Below are 20,130 nucleotides of genomic sequence, written 5' to 3'. Positions count from 1 at the left end.
TATTGAATGCTCTGAGCTTTTATGAGTACATATGGAGGGTCAATATAGCTTGGAGTTGGATTATTGCAACTACCTTTGGGTGTTCCGGGGTTACGGTTCTTGTACTCCACACCAACTTAAAGACTTACATCGTTAGACATGTAGAATGTTTCGTTACAATCCTCTTAATAATCTTTTTGAGTTTTTATCTGCACTATCAAACAGCACTTTGTAACTGAAATCTGCACAATAAATATGTCTTGTTCTGTGAAAATTAAGCAAAATGCATGTGCGTAAAGTGTCGTCCCAGATAAGCCCGTGCAGTCTGCACAGGCTAATCAGGGACAACACTTTCCGCTTTAATGGTAATTTGTTTAAAGGTAGTCCCTTTTTACAGAAAATCTAGTTTAAGCGGAAAGTGTCATCCCTGATTAGCCTGTGTGGACTGCACAGGCTAATCTGGGACGACACTTTACGCACATGCATTATGCCCAGTTTTATCAGAACAAGACACAAATATTAAATATTAAGGCCAAAAACTCAGAATAGCACTGGAGAGAAAGTTATAGTTGCACTCTGTGCTTATCAAAATATTTTCTGTAGATTATTAAAGTTGTATCATACTATCTTCAACATAATGAGAGTATAACATGTGCAAGAATATTAACTAAGTGCAATAGCTATTTGAATATTTAAAAACAAGATATGGTACTTTTATTCTGTTTTTTATCTTATAGCCTATGTATTAATAGTTTCTTTTGAAAACATCCAATACCTTTAGAGTTATGCTTTTCACAAGACAATCAGAGTATGTAGTTAATGATTGCTCACAAATATTCCAATGGCAATTACTCCTTATATAATAAAGAAACAGTTATGTTGCTGGTACCACACAGTTTCTCTAAATGCCCTTTATCAATAAATAAAGTTTGTTTTCATATCTTAAATTTTATTTATATAGCTTGGCACTTGAAAATTTAATAAAGGGCAGTAACTCTGCAAACACTGAAGTCAGACTTATTGTTCTTGTAGGCCTACTTGATTTGTTTTGTAAAGCCAACTATCATGATATGACGGTTCATTTAAATACTTCTCCACAGAAGAAACGGAATAAACAAACAAATAAGCACTAACTCCAAAATACTGATAAGAAAGTTGCGAATCTACGTAATAGCACGATTTATTAACGCACAGAGATATATTTAAATACCGTCAAAACGAAGCCAGTTATGCTCTGCACAAGAAAGAAAAAAAAAGCCGACCGACAATAATTCCCGAAGAGAGTTATGGTTCTTAAACGTTGTACCCCTTGCCCCGATCAAGAAGCGTGCCAGACCGATTGAAAGAAAGACGCAAAGGACAGGATTACTACATGCCTCCTTCGGGTGCATAAGAAGGTTAGGTTGGTAGGCCAACTGTTTTGCTGCGGTGTGTTCGTCAAGTAACAAATACACGACGCTCAAAAATAATATACGTTTTGGGGCAAATTTGTTTTGGAATGTATACCGATGTTGTTGTTTTTTATAATACATTCAACAGTTATTGCGGTTAGTTATATTATCGATTATTTTCAGGGCCGTCGTCGGACTTTTCAAAGTGGTCAGGCTCTTAGTGCCGGAGGCCTGCGAGCGACAAAGGCGATTTTTTTTTAACATAAAGGCTAATTCGTGACACCAGGGAGGTTTTGAGGCCAAAGTGCGCGATATTACTAAGTCACACGACGTGCTGTAACACCTTTAAACTTTTTAAAATACACAGCTGCGCCATCTCCTCGAGCAACGAAATCCTCTGCAATTTTAGTAAAGTCAAGAACGTCCGTTCTTTGCATTTGAACGTGCAAAGTCATAAAGTTGTTGAGTCTAGTTTGGGACTCTGAGCTTCTCAGATATGTCTTAATTCTCCGAAGCACAGAGAACGTCATTTTGCTTGTGGTATTTGTAGCTGGTATTGTCAGTATGATTCGTGTATGAGGTTAACCACAGTATAAAAATACGCCGCAATTTGCATGGATGGAAGCTTCAATATTCCGAGGGAAAAACTTTGACAAAGAATTTGCATAGAGGGACGACAATTTTTGCTCCTAATATTGAGGAAGGGGAAAAAGTGTATATACTAAATATTGAACGTCCACCCATGTCTCCGGAGTCTCTACGCTGTTATGGCCACGAATTCCACTAGATGATATAGATCTTAACTCATTTAGCCTCTTGCATGATTTTTTTATATCACATAAAAAAAAATAGCTCAAATAAATCCTTCGGCTTTCTTTAAGTATTTTCGTGTATGTTTATTCTTGTATTTTCAAAAAAAATGAATACCCAAGATAGCAGATCGACTTTGGCCCAACGTCGGCATAATGTTGGCGTTGGCATTCTAACGTTGGGCCTACGTTGGCCAAATATCGGTGGGCCGAACGTTAGCATGCCAACGCCAACATTAAGCCAACGTGATTAATGAGTGATTTAAAAAAATTAGGAAGCATGATAATATGTCTGATTCAGAAGTTATTAAGCAATTCATCTCCTAGCTCAGCCTTCTTTTCTCTATTTTTTGTCAAAAAGTGGTCAGGCTATAGCCTGACCGGCCGACGGCCCACGACGGCCCTGATTTTGCATAATGAGACTTGCGATTGATTTTCCAACTTAAGTGTAGTTACATTACCAGAAAATCAACGCAAATGTCGTGCTAAAAATGTCTGGTATGACCAAAGCTTTATCAATAAACACTACACACAAGTACTATGCCTTGCTGTAGCATTTATTGAGGCATATAAATAAAACACGGCGTGATACACGTGATTTGCGAATTTGCTTTTTAAACCAATCGATAACGTTGACACATTCACGAAAAAAAACCGCGCTACTTGTCTTATCACAAGTGTTCACTGAAATAAATTGAAAATGTATTGAATCACATTTTTTAAATAGAATTCAGCATACGGAACACATTAATTACCGTCCTCGCATAGTCAAAGGCGTGTTGCCATACGTGTGGTTTGAAAATTTGCCGCCTAATGCAGTCAGTCGTCAGTCAGTTTTTGGAGAGATCAGAGGCTGTGCGAAGTTGAAATTCACACGAGGTTGATGAACCAAAAAGTAAGTATATCGCTAACATCTGACTTGTGAAACACCATTCTAATGTAAATGGGCGGAACTCTTGAGCGCTGCTGATTACATTCCAGAAACCATGTCGTTTTATACATCGCTGCATATTCCCAAGTCTTCTTCTAAAGTCATAAGAGAATGTGGACTGAACTCGTGGCAACAAAAAACAGCCATGAACAAAACGTGAAGGTTGTGTTGGTCTAAAAACTAAAGCAACAAATAACAACACATTTTTCACAATGACAAAGCAACCTGCATTTTATCATGTCGCCATTAAATGCAAGCACACTTGTAGATTGTGGGATGCACACAACCACAGCTACCTATGGAACACAGGGAAAGCTGTTCTGGGATTTCTCTCAGAAATGTGAAGAAGGCATGCAGCCATTTGATTAAGGTACGTAAATTAAAATCAGTTTTTAAACACAAGTCTTGTAGAGTGTCACTTTCAGTTTGCAAATGACTAACAAGAAAGTCTACTGTCTTGCCTTTGTTTCTTGTTCGTTATGCATTAAATGTACTATATATCATGTTGTTATCATGTAATGTTATGTATAAGTCGGCTTTAAAAGCTCTTCAGAGCTTGTGTTTGTAATGTTTAAAACCCCGACTTTATAAACAATATTACTTGACTTGACTTGAAAAACGACCAATATATATTTGGTAGAAATAAGAATAGAAGAAGCATGCACTTCAAAAGATTGTTTGCCTGTTCAGGAAATAAGGGCAATCAATAAAGAATATGAAAATAAAATATTGTCTTATGGGAACCAAACAATTTAAACTTAACATGTCAATGGTTGGGGTAAAGGCTCATAAAAGTAGTTTTGCTAAATTTTGTAAAAACTAGCTTTTTCTATTAAGAAAGTATGGTTTGTTTATATCTCGCTAGAACTCATCGTACTCATGGTAAGCTTTAATGTGTTGTCTGTGGTCAAGCAGCCTGTTAACCTTTTCATCTAATGATATATGGATAAGAGGATGATACACGCCAAATGGCATTGTACACCATCTGTTAATAACGGAGTTATGACCCTTTGTATCTTGAAAAAATGCTTTTTTGTGTCTGGAGCCATATCTTGGAAGTGCTTTGGCGGATTTCATTGAAACTTGGTACGAGTATATATAGAGATAAGATGATGATGCATGCCAAATGGCATTGTACGCCATCGGATAATAACTGAGTCATGGCCCTTTGTATTGAAAAAATGCTCTTTTGTGTTTCCGGAGCAATATCTTGGAATTGCTTTTGACGGATTTCATTGAAACTTAGTAGGAGTATATACACGGATAAGACAGAGCTCCAGAAAAGGGTTGTATTTTCGTAATTACAATTTATTTTCAAGTCTGTTACGTATTTATTTTAAAATCTTGTCGTACTATTAAGAATTACAAAATCAAGTTACGAATGTTATTTTTACATCGGTTCGTATCCATTTTTATTAAGTTATTTTCATGTAATAAAGATCTTTTCGGTGCTTATATAAAATGGTTATCGGGTTTGTTTAACAAAGCGCATTTTTTCCAATAAAAGCGGCGTGTACAGTCTATCTGTCAAAAAACAATGACTGCGCCCCGAGAGTGTCCTAAAAAACTGCAAAGCGTGCAAGAACACGCTTTTAGCATCAGGGTTCGACACTAAGGCACGTCCGACAGACATTGTCTAGTAAGATCGGTGGTCGGGCTAGTATAACTGCGTGCTAGCTTGTGGGACTGAACGTACATAAAAAATCTATACTGATTCATAGAACTATAACTAACTGCTGTAAAAACCTTTTTTTCTTAATGTGTAAAATTACTCTTGTATCAGTTATCAGAACAAAACTAGCATATATAAATAAACGCGGAGCATTCACATGATTCATCACTATTTTTAGACGCGAAGGAGGGCTTCCCCCAGAAATTGCTGTTTTCCATCGGTCAAGTTGTCATGATTATTAATGATTTTTTAGAGTGTCGAAAAACTTAACAGCATGTTTTTACCACTTCTATTGAAAATCGGTATAGTCAATGTAAACATTTTGGCGTAGCAGACGAGAGAATGTAATTTAAAGAATGGATTTTGTTAGTAATTTCGTCCAACAAATCAGTTGATAAAGAAGAATCTGATGGTAAAACTGACAGGAAACGTATATATTAAGAAAAATGAAAACAACAATTTTATCCTAAATGGAAAATTGAGTTTCCATGGCTTGAACTTGAAGAAGAAAGCAATAACTGTTAACTCTATGCATACAAATAACTTCCTGGTGTTCTCTGATTATTTACTGATAAATCCGATTAAACCATTACATGACACAATTGTGTTTATTTGCTATGTCATTTAAGGTCTAGCAGACATCAGATTCGGGCTAGTACATTTTAAGAGAAGCTGGTCCGATGGTCTTGCTGTAAAAAAAGTTAATGTCGAACCCTGAACATATTTTACGCAAAGTGAGCCGAAGTTGAATGTTAAGAAAGACATTATAGAAAAAATCTTATACGATGTTGTATGTTCAGTTGCAGAAACAGTCGGAAAAGCTACAAAAATGGGACACGACAGGTCCAAACTTAAACAAAAAATATTGAATGAGTGAAAGGGACAATGCCCGTGGCCATTCGTTGAAAAGATTGAAGGGGAGACCCGTTTTAATTGTGAAATATGTAAAAATTAATGGAAGGCATGCAATCTAAGCACAGTTTGGGCATATGAAGGTATTTGAAAAATAAAATTGTATAATACTGAATAGACACTGTTGAACTCGTTTAAATTAAGTTGCTAGTATGTTTATTTTAATTTTTTGCTTATAAATAACCATTATTATTTATTTTTAGGTCATTTAGAAAAGTTAAGAATTATTATCGAAAACTTAGTAGGAACGTTGAAAATAAAATTTCAGAGTTAGGAATTATTTTTGAAACTCTGGTAGTAACGTTAAGATATTCACAAAACCTTATCTGGAGCTCTGTAAGAGGATGATGCAAGTTGGTGTTGTCCATCCGTCCAGACAACTTTTTGTGTCCAGAAGTATATTCGCGGGGGATATCAATTCAACAAATTTGCTTGTTATTGGTGCATTCAACATAAAAAAGCTACATAAAACGCTGTGTTTTAACTATGTTTAATTTTCATTAAAATTGTGATCGACATTCAACAGTTCAACAAGAAACATGTACACAAAAAAATAATATTCAAACTGTAATTAGAAACATTCAAAAACTAAATAGTTTTTTTTAACTTTACACAAGTCCTTTTCTTCATTGTTTAAATCGGTCTCTAAATTACAAGGCAGTATTATTTTTCTTTGAATCCTGCCTTGCAAATTGTTGGACAATGTTACTTGGGTTCAAATCAATGTCCCTGTGCACTGAAATAAGACACAGACCAGTGAGTCTTTTTTCTCCCACAGTTGAACGACAACTTGTTTTGACATTCCCTAACGTTGCTGCAATTTTTAAAATTGTATAAATGTTTGGGAACATTTGTCTATTGCATGCCTTCAATGCAGCACCTAAAGTGCTTGTAGAAATCTTGGAGCCAGTCGATGAAAATATCTGCCATCATCCAGGCCTTCAGGATGTGGCGATACTGCACGCACATCTTTGGGTTTTAGGACTTGCCAAAGCATCTCGGGCAGTTGACTTTGGTAATCACGAACGGGCGACCCTTGTCTGTTCCCGATGCATTGGCAGCCAACGCAACTGTTAGTCTCTCCTTTGCCTTCTTGGTACCCTGCACCTTCTTTGTAGCTTGTATCGCGTTCCGACCAAGCCTGAAAAACAGGCCGGACTCGTCGAGGTTGTAGATGTAGATAGCTCCTGCAACTGCTGCGTTCCTGTATTGACGGCTGTCATGTCAGCGCTGTCAGCCTCCCCTTCATACAGCCGACACTTGATGCCTCGTCGGTTCTTGAAGCGGTATAGCCATCACTTGGAGTAGCCGAAGTCGACCACACCTAACTGCTATCCTAGCATCTTGGCCTTTAACAGCAGCATCTCGCCGTTGATTGGGGCTTGGTGTGATGTCACATCAGTTAACCACGTGAAGATGGCGTCTTCAAGTTGCTTATCTTTAGGAGTGCAGTGTCTGAGGTATTTGATGCTCTTTGAAAGCCACTTATCTTTCATTTTTAGGATGTCTCCAATAGTGGACTTCCCCAACTCAAGGGATGTTTCTTTCATAACCAGGACTAATGTCTTTGATTGTGGCCTTAGGCAGGTCAGCCTTGTACTGGCAGACCTGCTTCTTTATGCTGGCAGGGACTTCTATCCGATGACGCCTGCTTGCAGGCTTTGACATGACTTCTTGATTTGTAGCTTCAGCGAAATATCGAATGGCTTACGTAGTTAATAATGACAGTATCAATGATTTTTCAATGAAAAACATCTCAGGGGTGGCAAAATCTAAAAAACCTATACTTGTCCACGGACAACCATTTAGCAAATTTAGCTTGTCCATTGCTGAGCTACACTTGTCCGTTAAATTTAAATGTAAAAAAATTATAAACGCATTTATTAATTAATGGAAAATATTGTGGAAATAATCATTAATAATGAAAATAATTTGCTTGTTTCAGTTACATTTTTATAAATGGTACAGTCTTTTTAGCAGTATATAATACACATATAAAGACTTACATATTTTAAATGTAGCAATTTGATCATCATCAGTTCATAACCATGGAAAATCCTTTAGCCAAGTTTTTTTAAAAGTTCTGTTGCGTTTATTTAAATCATATTTTTTATCTTATTTATTTTCTTATTTTTGGGGGTGGGGGTTAGGGGAGGACTGCTTAAAGCTTTGAGTTTCTGCTCTGTTTAAGATTGAACAATTATCATCTTAGTTAGATAGTTTTATTTACGTCTGATTGTAAAAATACAGAAACCAGTCTGTCGACAAATGTCCAACCAATGAAATTGCTTACGACATCAAACCATTTGTTTGAACATGTGCAAGTTGTTGCATGCACATAAAATGTCATCTTTTCGATCTAATAGTTTATTTTTCATTCTTCCACAAGAGATGGAGCCAATGCCAATGAGGTGCGGCTAATTAAAGGATGCAGTGTCAATGAACAGTGAGCTGTTTCAATTGTAGTTACCGACCATACATTTTTTGTGTGGTATTCCAGGTTGAATGTTGGACCTTTTTTCTTGATTCGATGATAATTAAATATAGAAAATGTTAAGTCTACATAATTATGAAGAAACATGTGTTGCAAAAAGATTTTGAATATTTCGCCAATATACTGTGAAACTGGAAACTTAACAAGAGTATAATTAAATGAAGTTATTGATTTAAGATCAAGCTATCATAATTTTTGGGAGATGTTAGTTCAACTTACAACATATTTTAGCCTAATCAAGATTCCTTTACCTTTATCTTTTAGTTAATTAAGCTTTTTATGCCCCCGGTTGGGTAGAATAAGTAGCATTTGAACTGTCAGTCAGTCCGTCCGAAAACTTTAACATTGGCTTTAACTTTTGCAATATTGAAGATAGCAACTTCATATTTGGCATACATGCCATAAATTTTCAGACCGATTCCGGGACATTGTGCTAAATTTTCCAGGACATTTGCCGATTTTCCGGGACATGTATACAAATAGCGTTATATGAAGTCATACTTGTATTTTTGGTACGCATTTTTTCGCGATATCCAATTATCCAATTAGTTAAATTACTTATGTAACTTACCTGGAATAAACAAATTTAACATCCATTTAAGATCAATGCACAAAAAACGTTATTTAAACCAGACCTCTAAATTATAATTAACATCGTAAATTGCTTAAACAATTGACAAATTAAACATTTCTACATCCGTTACTAGATACAAGCCACGTGTTTTGCGTGTTTGAAAAGAGCACATGTATATAAATATGAGATAGTTCAGTGCTGATTTAATTTTCAGTCACTGTATACTCTTAAAACGTGGACTGCGTGTAACACGGATGATGAATTCAGACGTTGTCATGAGTGGCGCGCGCGGTGTAAGCTATGACGTCAAACTGTTACAACTTACATTGTATGCGCTGAGCGTAAAGGCGTGTTGTTTGTCGCAATATGAGTGTGAATGAAACTGACACCACGAAAATCCGGGTGAAACTGGATTTATTCATGAATGTGCATCGCGTAATCCGTTAAAACTGCACAGCCATCAAATTTGAGCAAGCCAATGCACAACGAATTAACCCCTTTTGTTTGACTGTGATTACGAGACAATCGACAAGATAATAGGACCTCCCGTTAATTGATTGATTTTGACACGTAGCGTTTTTGCCTAATTGGACAGGCATTGCTTTGGAGATGAGGCAATATCAGGATTATTGGATTATCTTAACTAATTTTTATCTTACAACCGTGTCTTCCAACTTAGTACCTTAGCAAAACTCGTAACAAGCTCAATCTTAAGTCAGGGTCTATCCTCTGAAGTCCTACTTCGGGGAAAGTGCTCTAACAGCAATAAGCTCTAAGTGGATCAGTGTAAGGAAATTAAGGGAAGATAGGAATTATTCAAATCAAATAGGATCATAGTTTTTTTTCTTGTACTTTTTTTACAGTGCCTCTCTTAGGAACAAATCTGACAGAAATTCCTTAATCAGTAAACTAGTGAATCATAAGTAATTACAGGGATTAATAGAGGATAATTAAATAAGATAACCCAAGTGGGATCAATATCATTAGTGATTTAATCTCACTTAAGTGTGATAAAGTGGGTGGATTTTGAGAACAAAGAAGGGTCGCGGAAGTAGTAAGTCTTGCCAAGTGCTAAATCTTACATTATTTACCATCTTTAACCCATTGAACTAATCCTTTTTTTCAGTTAAACTAGTTTTAGGTAGTAGTACATTGACTGTACCTCTAGATTTCAGAAATTAACTTGGGTTATTACTTTTCTTTGGTTAACCTCATTAACAAGCCAGTAACATTCCGCTCTAATACAACTGCGCACCTGCCGGTATCTCCATCACGTCCGCGCGCTCTTAGTTCCAATATCGGTGACCTACTTTAGACGTTCAGACTCAAACCGCTGATAATAAAACGTAGATCGTGTACTAATAAGGCTAAAAAGACCAATCCATAAGGGGAAAAATGCAACGTGTCACAAAAACGTTAAAAATGAAAACGTATGCAAACGTAACCGCTACGCTAATGGTGACTCCGAAGATCCAAAAATCTTCTTTCCGCGCCGGAGACCTCTCAATAGATTCGGAAATGGGTACACTGTACACAGTCACGTTAACCCCTAAGGAACCCCTGACCCCAAATCAACACGTCCCACGTAACTCGGATCCAAGCCCGGATACCATCCCTGATTCTATCCCTAACTCCCCTCAATTCACGGCCACTCTGATAAAAAATGACGCGACGCATCCGACAAACTCTACCCCCACAAAGGTCAATCAAACCCTCAATGACAAGCCCTTGAATATACCTAATGAACCTCCTAGGCCCCAGTCCGCTAGGCAATCTAACAACTATGGCCCTGGACAGGCAATATGGCTCACCCTCTGCCTTGGCACTGTCGCGGCGATCTTCCCGCGCAACAAGGCCAAGGCAATTGGTGAAGCCTTTGTGAAGTTGGTTGGATCAGAACAAGCCAAACCGCTTAAGGAAGTAAAATCCGGACTGCTATTTAAAATAAGAAAAGACGTGATCCATAAAGCACATCAATTCTCCTTTGGCAATTACGACTTTAAACTGACCAAGCAACCAAAACTAGGCAAAGGCATAATTCGTGTCCCCAAAAATGCGAACATCGAGTAGCTAAAAAATGACCTAAAATCTAAACCTAATGTAGAGGCTGTCCATAGTGGAGCATGAAACAATTTTATAACAGTTACTTTTAAATCCGAAAACGCGCCAACCAATATCCTAGGCCACAGCGTTAAGCCCGCACTATTCGCCAGCCTACGGTGCTTTAAGTATCAGATGTTCGGCCATGTATCGCACGTATGCAAAAACAATGCGAAATGCCCACACTGCGCGGGTAACCACTCGCACGCGTCGTGCACATCAAGGAGCGCTAGGAAGTGCGCAAACTGTGGTGGAGGCCACAGCGCGGCGTATAAGGGGTGCCCAGTGTACCTCAAGTACCAAACCACAATAAACAGCAAAAACATTCGACTTACAAACAACTACCTTAATAACATGAATACAACAAATCAGCGCCCCAACCTAGAACAAATTGCTAAACAGCTGGTAGGTAAATCCGAAGCAGAAATACTGACTACTCAAAAATAAATTCCCTGAAAGAGAGGCTGAGCAACTCAACATCAAATCAACACCGCCCGTGCAACCATCACTAACGCCTGTTCAATCCACAAAACCCAAACAGGTTATGAACCCTCCTCCCACACAACAACAACAATCCCAGCAAGCAAAAAACCATAACCAAACCATTAACACAAACAACCCGGTCACCCCCAAACAACAACAACAACAAACACCACAACGCACACAACTCCAACGTCATTACATGCAACCAAAGAACCATGAGAGCTCGCCTCTACACCTACATAGGAAAAAACTTAATCTGAACCGGTTCCGCCCGAATCCTATCATCATGCGACATAGCCATCACAGAAGGCAAGCGCTCGCGCCGCCGTTCCCGATATACTTCCGCCACGCGTACGGTTTATATTAATAGAACAACCTCTTAAGCTTGTACAATCTCCCAATACAAGCCCCTCAATGGCTACGACAGCACCAAATATTACTTCAAATCTTACCGTAATGTCGTGGAACGCCCGAGGGGTTGGCTGTCATGATACCAATAACAAATTGTATGAGCTCCAAAATTATGTAAATAATAATGAGATACATTTTGTATGCATCCAAGAAACCAACTTTAAAAGCAAAAGTAAACAAGTTCAATTAAAAGGATACCAAGAACCCGTGAGATCAGTAGAAGGAAAAAAGGCATCGGCCACGGGGTTAGCTATATATGTAAAATTGGGAATCCCATTTACTGAAATTAAGATTAACCAAGATTGCCCAATTGAGTCGTGTGCTATCACACTCTACCTCGATAAAAACCTGTCCTTTCGTATCCAATGTGTATACGCTCAATCTGAAGAAAATACTCTCAAAAACTACTCAAATTTTTTTCAATCTCTAGACCACAGACAAAACAATATTATCGTTGGCAATTTTAACCTCAAACACCCTTGCTGGAACCCCGAGGGCGATCCATGATGTGACGATCATGCGGAAAATCTATTAAAATTACTAAATAACACAAGCCTTAATTTCCTAAACGACGGACAGGTCACGAGACTGGCCGACCGCGCCGGCCATTCTGACAGCGCGGTCGATCTCGCCCTTACGTCAGCTAAATTACAAGCGAGAAGCGACTTTAATGTACGCGACAATTCATTTGGTAGCGACCATCTCCCTATCGTGGTGAATCTAAAACTGAAAATTGAACACACCCTTCCGTCAATACAACATAAGTGGAAAATCCATAAGGCTTCACCTGATCAATGGAATAACTTTAAAGTTCAATGCAATAACAAATTTCTGCCCAACGAAGATAATACTGACTCTAACACTCACTTCCACTCCTATCTAAATACACTCACGACAGCGCTAGACAATTCTATCCCCATAGCCAACAAAAAACCTAAAAAAATTAAACGCTCAGTACCTTGGTGGAACGAGGAATGTGAAACCGCAATTAAATACCGCGAAAAATGCAGGAAAAAATGCATCAGAATCAGAATGGCTCCCAAATATGAAAAACTAAAAGAAGCCCGCGCTACAGTAAAACAAGTAATCAAAAAAGCAAAACTAGATAGCTGGAACGAGTTCTGTAACAATTTTTCGTATAAAACCACTACACTGTAACTCCAATATAGCGCAGTCAATGGGGTCCAAGCCGCGAAACAGCGTTATAACGGATCCGCGTTATAGGTTTTAAGCACATTTACTGCAGGGCGCTATAGAAAAAACAGGTATAGAATAGCCTGTAATATAGGTCATGTATATTGCCATGCTGTGTTGACGCAAAAACATGCATATAAACCGAATCGTATCGATAACAGTATACATACCGCTTTTCTTATGTGCACATTTATCCGATAATCCAATAAAATTGCAACATCACTTAAAAAATAATAATCTTGAACATTAATAACGATATATGTTTAAGAAATTCGTAAACACAACCGTACGCATATATGCCATTTTCAGAAGTGTTAAGAGTACAGTGCATTATGGGGCAGAGCTTTCATTGGACGAGCGACTTTAAATTTAGATTGAATGCAATACAACTCATGTACAAAAAATTGTTTTATTGCGTCATACGCATGCAAAAACGTGTTTCCCGGGGACTTTCTGATACCGCGCGAAAATGAAAGTGAAACTCTGTTAACAATTACCGGTACACTGCGTTCGCATGTAAATAAATCGTCTGCATTATTTAATTTCTTATACACAAACTGAAAGATTAAATGACATAATACTAGAATGATAATGAAATGACAGAAACAGTTGTTTTATACAGTACTCAGTAGGCAGTATATTTCACAGCCGCTCATTTAATATAGTCAAACTGCAACCATATCAAAGTAAGAATGTTTCAATCGTTTTGAATTACTTGAATTGTATTACTATCCCGCTTGCACTTGACCGCTCTGATGAGGAATACATGTAATAAACACTGACACGCGAGTTTTTCACACCTTTATTGACATTAAACAACAGAATAACACCAATTAGCTGTCGGTGTTGTTTAACCTCGAGGCGATTATAATCGGTTCAACGGACGGTTGAATAAAGCAATCAACATGACTGTGATTGCCGCCATCTTTGAATTGTCTGAAAATACATGAAGTTGCATAATACGGATTTGAATCAGAAATCAAATGGAAGGTTGGAGAAAAAATGGGATCCAAGCACCCTCCGCGTTATATTGGATTCAGCGTTATAACGGAGCACTTTATATTGGAGTTACAGTGTAGCAAAGAACTTTGGTCTCAAGTACACAGTATGCAAGGCAGACCGCCTCCTATAACTCCGATATTCCGCAATCATTATGAAATACTTGTAACAAACGCAGATAAAGCTACAGCCTTAGTACACCACTACCAGACGGTAAGCAGCGACGAAGGCTACTCTCGAGCCTTCATTGCGCGAAAACTTAAAACTAAAAATGAATTTCCAGAATGGCTCGAATCTCATACACAGACCAAAACTCACAAATACAATTCGCCTTTTAGCTTATTCGAACTAGAAACAGCCTTACTGACTTGTAAAAATGGCGCGCCAGGTGATGATAATATACATTACAAAATACTGAAACAACTCCCGCTCTCTGCAAAACAAGAGCTCCTCGCCTTATACAATAAATCGTGGGCCGAAGGCACCCTCCCTGATGAATGGCATGAGGCAACAATTATACCGATCCTCAAACCTAATAAACCCAAAGAATCACCAGCCTCATACCGGCAGATCTCATTAACATCAACATTCACAAAACTAATGCAAAAAATGATTAAAGCCCGATTATGCGCTTATCTTGAAAAACACAACCTAATTTCGAAAAATCAATCAGGGTGTAGAGCTCACCACTCGTGCGAAGATCATATAGTGCACCTCGAAGCCGACATCAGAAGAGCTCAAAATCTAGGCCAATCGGTAGCAGCCATTTTCTTAGATCTCACTGCCGCGTTCGATAAACTATGGAATGAACATGCGATTCATATGCTACATACACTAGGTATAGAGGGCACCATGCTCAAATGGCTCGCAGCCTTCCTCATAACGCGGAAAATAAAAGTAAGATTACATGACGCGACTTCCGAAACTGTCGAGACAACAAACGGCTGCCCCCAGGGAAGTGTTCTCTCCCCCATATTATTTTCCATTACAATGAATTCGCTAGAACGCACAATTCATAAGCATAATGCACAAAATAAAACAGGTCTAATTGATCTTTCCCTCTTTGTAGATGACAGGGCCATCTGGACCACCTCATGGTCGCCTAAACTAGCAATTGATAAAATTCAAAAAGCCCTGACTGCTATAGAAACTTGGAGTGCATCATACGGCTTTCAAATTAATCCCTCTAAAACTCAAGCAATTGTTTTTTCTAACCGTGCATCCAAAACAACTTCTAAAAAAATCGCAGAACTTCCGCTATTAACACTATGTGGCGCTCCACTTCCGTACCTCGACAAAATTACTTTCCTAGGAATGACATTTGATAAATACCTAACATGGGAAAAACACATCCTCAAATTAACAGTGCGCTGCCAGAAAGATCTTAATTTTCTCAAATGCATCCAAAAAAATAACTGGGGCACAGACAAGAAAGCACTTATGAGTATTTACAAAGCCACTATCTGGGCAAAGATAAATTACGGAAGCATAGCATATAACTCAGCCAGCGATAAACTACTTAAAAAGCTACAAGTTATCCAAAACACGGCACTCAAAATAATCACGGGCACACGTAAAACCACAAGCACCGTTCTTTTCCATCTCGAGTGTGGAATGCTTGATCTGGACCATCAAAGGCAAATAAATCAAATGAAGTATTACGCGCGCACTAATCCTATGGAAAACAACCTACCGATCAACTCAAAGGTCACCGTAGACCCGGCCTACTGTAAACCAAAAAGTCGTATTGGAGTCCCGTACGCGCAAAATGTCCGAGCGCTTAATGGATACTATCAAATTAACGAAATTGAACTCCAACCACCTACCTACTACAGCCTTAGTGAAATAGTAAAACCAGACATCGACTTTCATCTATCAACACTGATAAAAAAATCCGAAATCAACTCCAATAGCGCAACCATAGCCTTAAATTACATAAATAACACATACGGCGGGTATACACAGATTTTCACAGACGGTAGTAAAAACGAGGAATTAAAATTAGCCGGCGCTGCGTACGTAGTATACAACCCTCAAAATGCCATTATCCACCACAACAGATTAAAACTTAAAAAAGAACTTTCCATATTTGCCTGCGAGCTAGCAATAATTACTGACGCAGTAAGGTGGCTAAACACGCTTAACATGCACGAACAGACAAACTACGCGATTTTAACTGACTCTTAGCGCATTGCAAGCACTACACGCAGGTTCCTCGAAAACGCGACCAGATTTGATATACGCAGCTCTAAAAGGTATCACAAAACTGACTAATAAAAACATATCTCTTAAACTAATATGGATACCTAGTCATGTAGGCATCCAGGGCAATGAATACGCAGATAAACTTGCCAAGTTAGGATTCCAAGACGGCCTACTCTCTGAGTTAAAACCCAGCGCTCGCGATATTATAGCCATTATCAACCAAAAAGCGTACAATGAACAGGACTACAAATGGTCAAAATACTGCACTGAGCATGATTTACCACTTATCACTAACCCCAGCCATAAGATCCATATCTATAGCCTCATTAAGCAAGAAGATAGGGCATATACGTGTATGCGTTTAGGGGTGACTAGGTTACACGGTGATTGCTACGAAACTGTTCTGTGCCCCAAATGCAGTGTCCCAGACACCTTCGAACATTTATTCTTCATATGCCCTCATCACGCGGCCCAAAGACTAGAACTAAGTGCAGGTATAATAGCAGCATATAACAATATCTCTGTAAAAATTGATCGCCGCCTACTGTTAATGCCTCCGAACAAGATCGGATCTGTTATAAGACAACATGTTTTCAAATTTTTGCGAGACACGGGATATCTGAATAAAATATAAATACACTATTTACATCGCACATTAGACAAACAGTTAAAATACTCCGCTAACCGAGCTTCCACTGCGTATGCCTTTTTAAAATAAAATATAAATATTACAGTTTAAATACACAAGATACATTGTTTCCTTAACAATCTAAATATTGAACCGTGGACCCTTGTGACTGTTGAAGGCGGGAGTCCCGTGTGGGACGCCGCGGTGATGCGGGAGACGCCGCAGGGAAGGAAATATTATAATAGTATATATCGCTTTATCCCAAGATTTTATACAAACATATATCTGTAATAATATCTCTTCGTCCTTATACTAATAGTAACTTAAGGTTTAATTCCCATATATATATTGCAAAACAAACATAAATATGTACGGAAAGGACTATTTTTAAGATCTTTGAGTATTTCAATTATCTCCCTTGCAAAAGCAAGTTATAAGGAAAATCGCATTAAACGAACATTCGAAATCCTAAAACATTATTACTACAAATTCTGCCAGTTTATGTAGTATATGCAACCCCCGACAATAGAAAGTATATAGGAAACCCACAATGATACGAACAATTAAAACCCCATTAGTTATTCTTACTAAATATATCTTGAGACGAAAACCAGGTTAAAATTAACGGCATCTCTTTGACAAAACACAGGAGCATGCATGGCGATAAAATACAAAAACACCAATCACACAGATTCATCTGATATCCTGACAAGACAGATCATCGCAGCTAATTTCTAGATTAACATTAAATAATAGACCTAACATAGGCAACATGAAAATATGATACTTAGGGTCCTAAGGACGGCACATAAGTAAAACAGACCCAGTCACAAAACTCAAATAAACACAATTATTTCACTCCTTTATTTAACCTTAAACAACGCACACACATTCATATACACAATAATTAGTCCTTGGATGGTAAAATCCTCAGCAGTTTCAATCTTAGACTGTTCAAGAACTCATCCAGCCCCGCAGCACTCAAATGCACCCCGTCCCGTAACAATGAACGTCTCTATTACATACATACATCATAGATGACACTGGAAAGTACCTCATCACATACTTCGCAATAGCATTCCCTATCCTAGAAAACTGATCTGGCGTTAAGGCGGCGTCCCTAAACACCCAACGGCCACAAATGCCAGCCACCACAACGGTGGCGACACCTCTTGCCTTCACCATCCGGCACAATCCGAGGATGGCCAAACCTATGTCCCGGGGCTGACAGCTAGCGGTGATGTCATTTCCCCCCAGGCAGAGGATCACAACATCGGGACCCCATTGCAACATGTCCTCCATAAGATCCATATTCGGTTTCATCACCCGCATGCCGCCCTGGCCAAAAAAACGATAACGCCCAGGCACCTAATAAGCAAAAGAAAATAACATTAATAAAAACAACAACTCTAGGCTACTTAGAAAATAAAGAATATAAGGGGGTAGCAGTATAAGAATCTAAAAATAGTAAACTTATAACCACAGTACTGTAACCTGGCTGTTAAGCCACACGGGTCAGTATTATACTCCAAGGACAATTAGACCAGTAACACTCACTATGATAATAAACCTAAAACAACTCAACATCTATACATACATCTGGAATCCCTCCACAGTCGGACATCCGGGCGACATAACTATCCCCGTAAAAAGCTATCCTTGTGGTTGAAGTAGTCATATTGGTTAATAAAACTGAATTGAAAAATGACTCCCGCTTAACGTATTTATACCATGAAAAGTGCAGACTATGTGACAAATAGAGATAATTAAAATTTACCTTCCTCTGCACCTGAAACGCCGACTAATAAAGCGCGATAAACAGCCTTTAAGCACTTAGCGCATTAAAAAAGGTGAACATTCCACACCTAACTCATAACCGTCAACCGCCGCCTTTAACCGCGAAACTATTACCCGTAATTGCACACCGCCAGAAACATCAATCAGCCTACTTTAATTAAAAATAATACATTGTTCCCAAACCAATCCTACAAATGTACCAAAAACCCTGCGACTATATTAATAAGTAAAGCAATAATAATCCTCCTTTTCCCTAATATAAGTGTATTAAATCGTACCCTGGGGAGTAGAGTGTCCCAGGTAACTGCTAAAATGTCCTTAATATGTAAAAACTAATGTAGGTGACCTAGTATTTTTTCTTAAATAACCCAGGTACAGGAAAAATAATTATATAATTAAAAATAAATACAGCTTCTGTACGTCTACACGTTTAAATTTATACAATCTTCATTGCGTCTAGGCGTCTAAATAGTAATTACGGGTAATAGCAATATTAAAACTAAGCAAATTAAAAGTTCTAACCCACAAATCTAGATCGATTAAATTAGGTATCTGCACTAAATACCCCTTCTGACGAAAACCAGTTTAAAACTGACAGTTTAGTTTCACAATAATGATATATTATATGAACACCTTATATCTGTACCAATATCCATTTTTACTTAATACTAATAGTAATTTATTTTTCAATTCACCACAGACTTGAAAACAAACACAAATATAGGAAAAAAGACTCATTTTGCAACTTTAACAGCTTATAATTACCTCCCCTGCAATATAAAACATATATGGAAGGGCATACCGCACAAACGCTCGAAATCCCAACCATTTAGCGCCACAAAATCTGGTCTCTTAAATTAAGAGTAAAACTAGATGCATACCTGCACTTAATCAATAAAATTAAGAGATACAGTAGGGCATCCTAACCAATCTATTGTCTTCCTTTATAAATTATCTCCCTTAGGCTTATCCGAAATAGCAAAAATATGCGTATAAACAAATCGCGTAACTTACAAAAGTGCGAATAAATGCGTTCAGGTGCCGGAATAAAAACACATCTAGGTAACTACATAACATTTACCCTGTCTGCCGGACCCTGTCTGTGGACTATAGCCATGAAGGGACCCTCTGGGCGGGCACGGATGACGGGTCACTTCTGTTCTGTCAATAGGGCCGCTCGCCAGGGCCCGCACAGAGGGGGCCTACGATATTATCATGGCCTGAGCATAGCATGGATATGACAACCGACCTATAGTTACCCCGTCGCAGGGCATAGCCAACGGGTCACATCTGTTGTGTCAATAGGGCCCCCTGGTCTGTGCCCTGTGGCGACACCACGGACGGGCAAAGGCACACTCTCTTAATAAAACGACGGAAGGGATTACGGTACAAAATATAACTGACACCCAACTCATGAAATGTATCGGCCGCCTGTCTCGTTAACAACCGCGACTTAACAACATAGACGCAATTTAACCCTAAGGGCACGCTATCAGAATCAATGACTGATAGGTACGCTTGCTAAAAATAAAAACGAACATCTTTATCCAC

General features: G+C 38.4%; 1 protein-coding gene across 1 annotated transcript in view; it reads left to right on the top strand.

Annotated features, from left to right (window-relative positions):
* Nucleotides 1-3,259: 3,259 nt before the first annotated feature.
* LOC127876533 (protocadherin gamma-B4-like) overlaps nt 3,260-20,130 on the top strand; it is a 194,205-nt gene continuing 177,334 nt past the window's right edge. The window contains exon 1 of the mRNA XM_052421826.1: nt 3,260-3,480. The gene's annotated coding sequence lies outside the window, so the exon portion shown is untranslated. The remainder of the gene's footprint in view (nt 3,481-20,130) is intronic.

This window comes from Dreissena polymorpha, chromosome 4 (genome assembly GCF_020536995.1).
Source record: "Dreissena polymorpha isolate Duluth1 chromosome 4, UMN_Dpol_1.0, whole genome shotgun sequence".
Classification (NCBI taxonomy): Eukaryota; Metazoa; Mollusca; class Bivalvia; order Myida; family Dreissenidae; genus Dreissena; species Dreissena polymorpha.
This window is presented reverse-complemented; position numbering and strand designations above follow the sequence as displayed.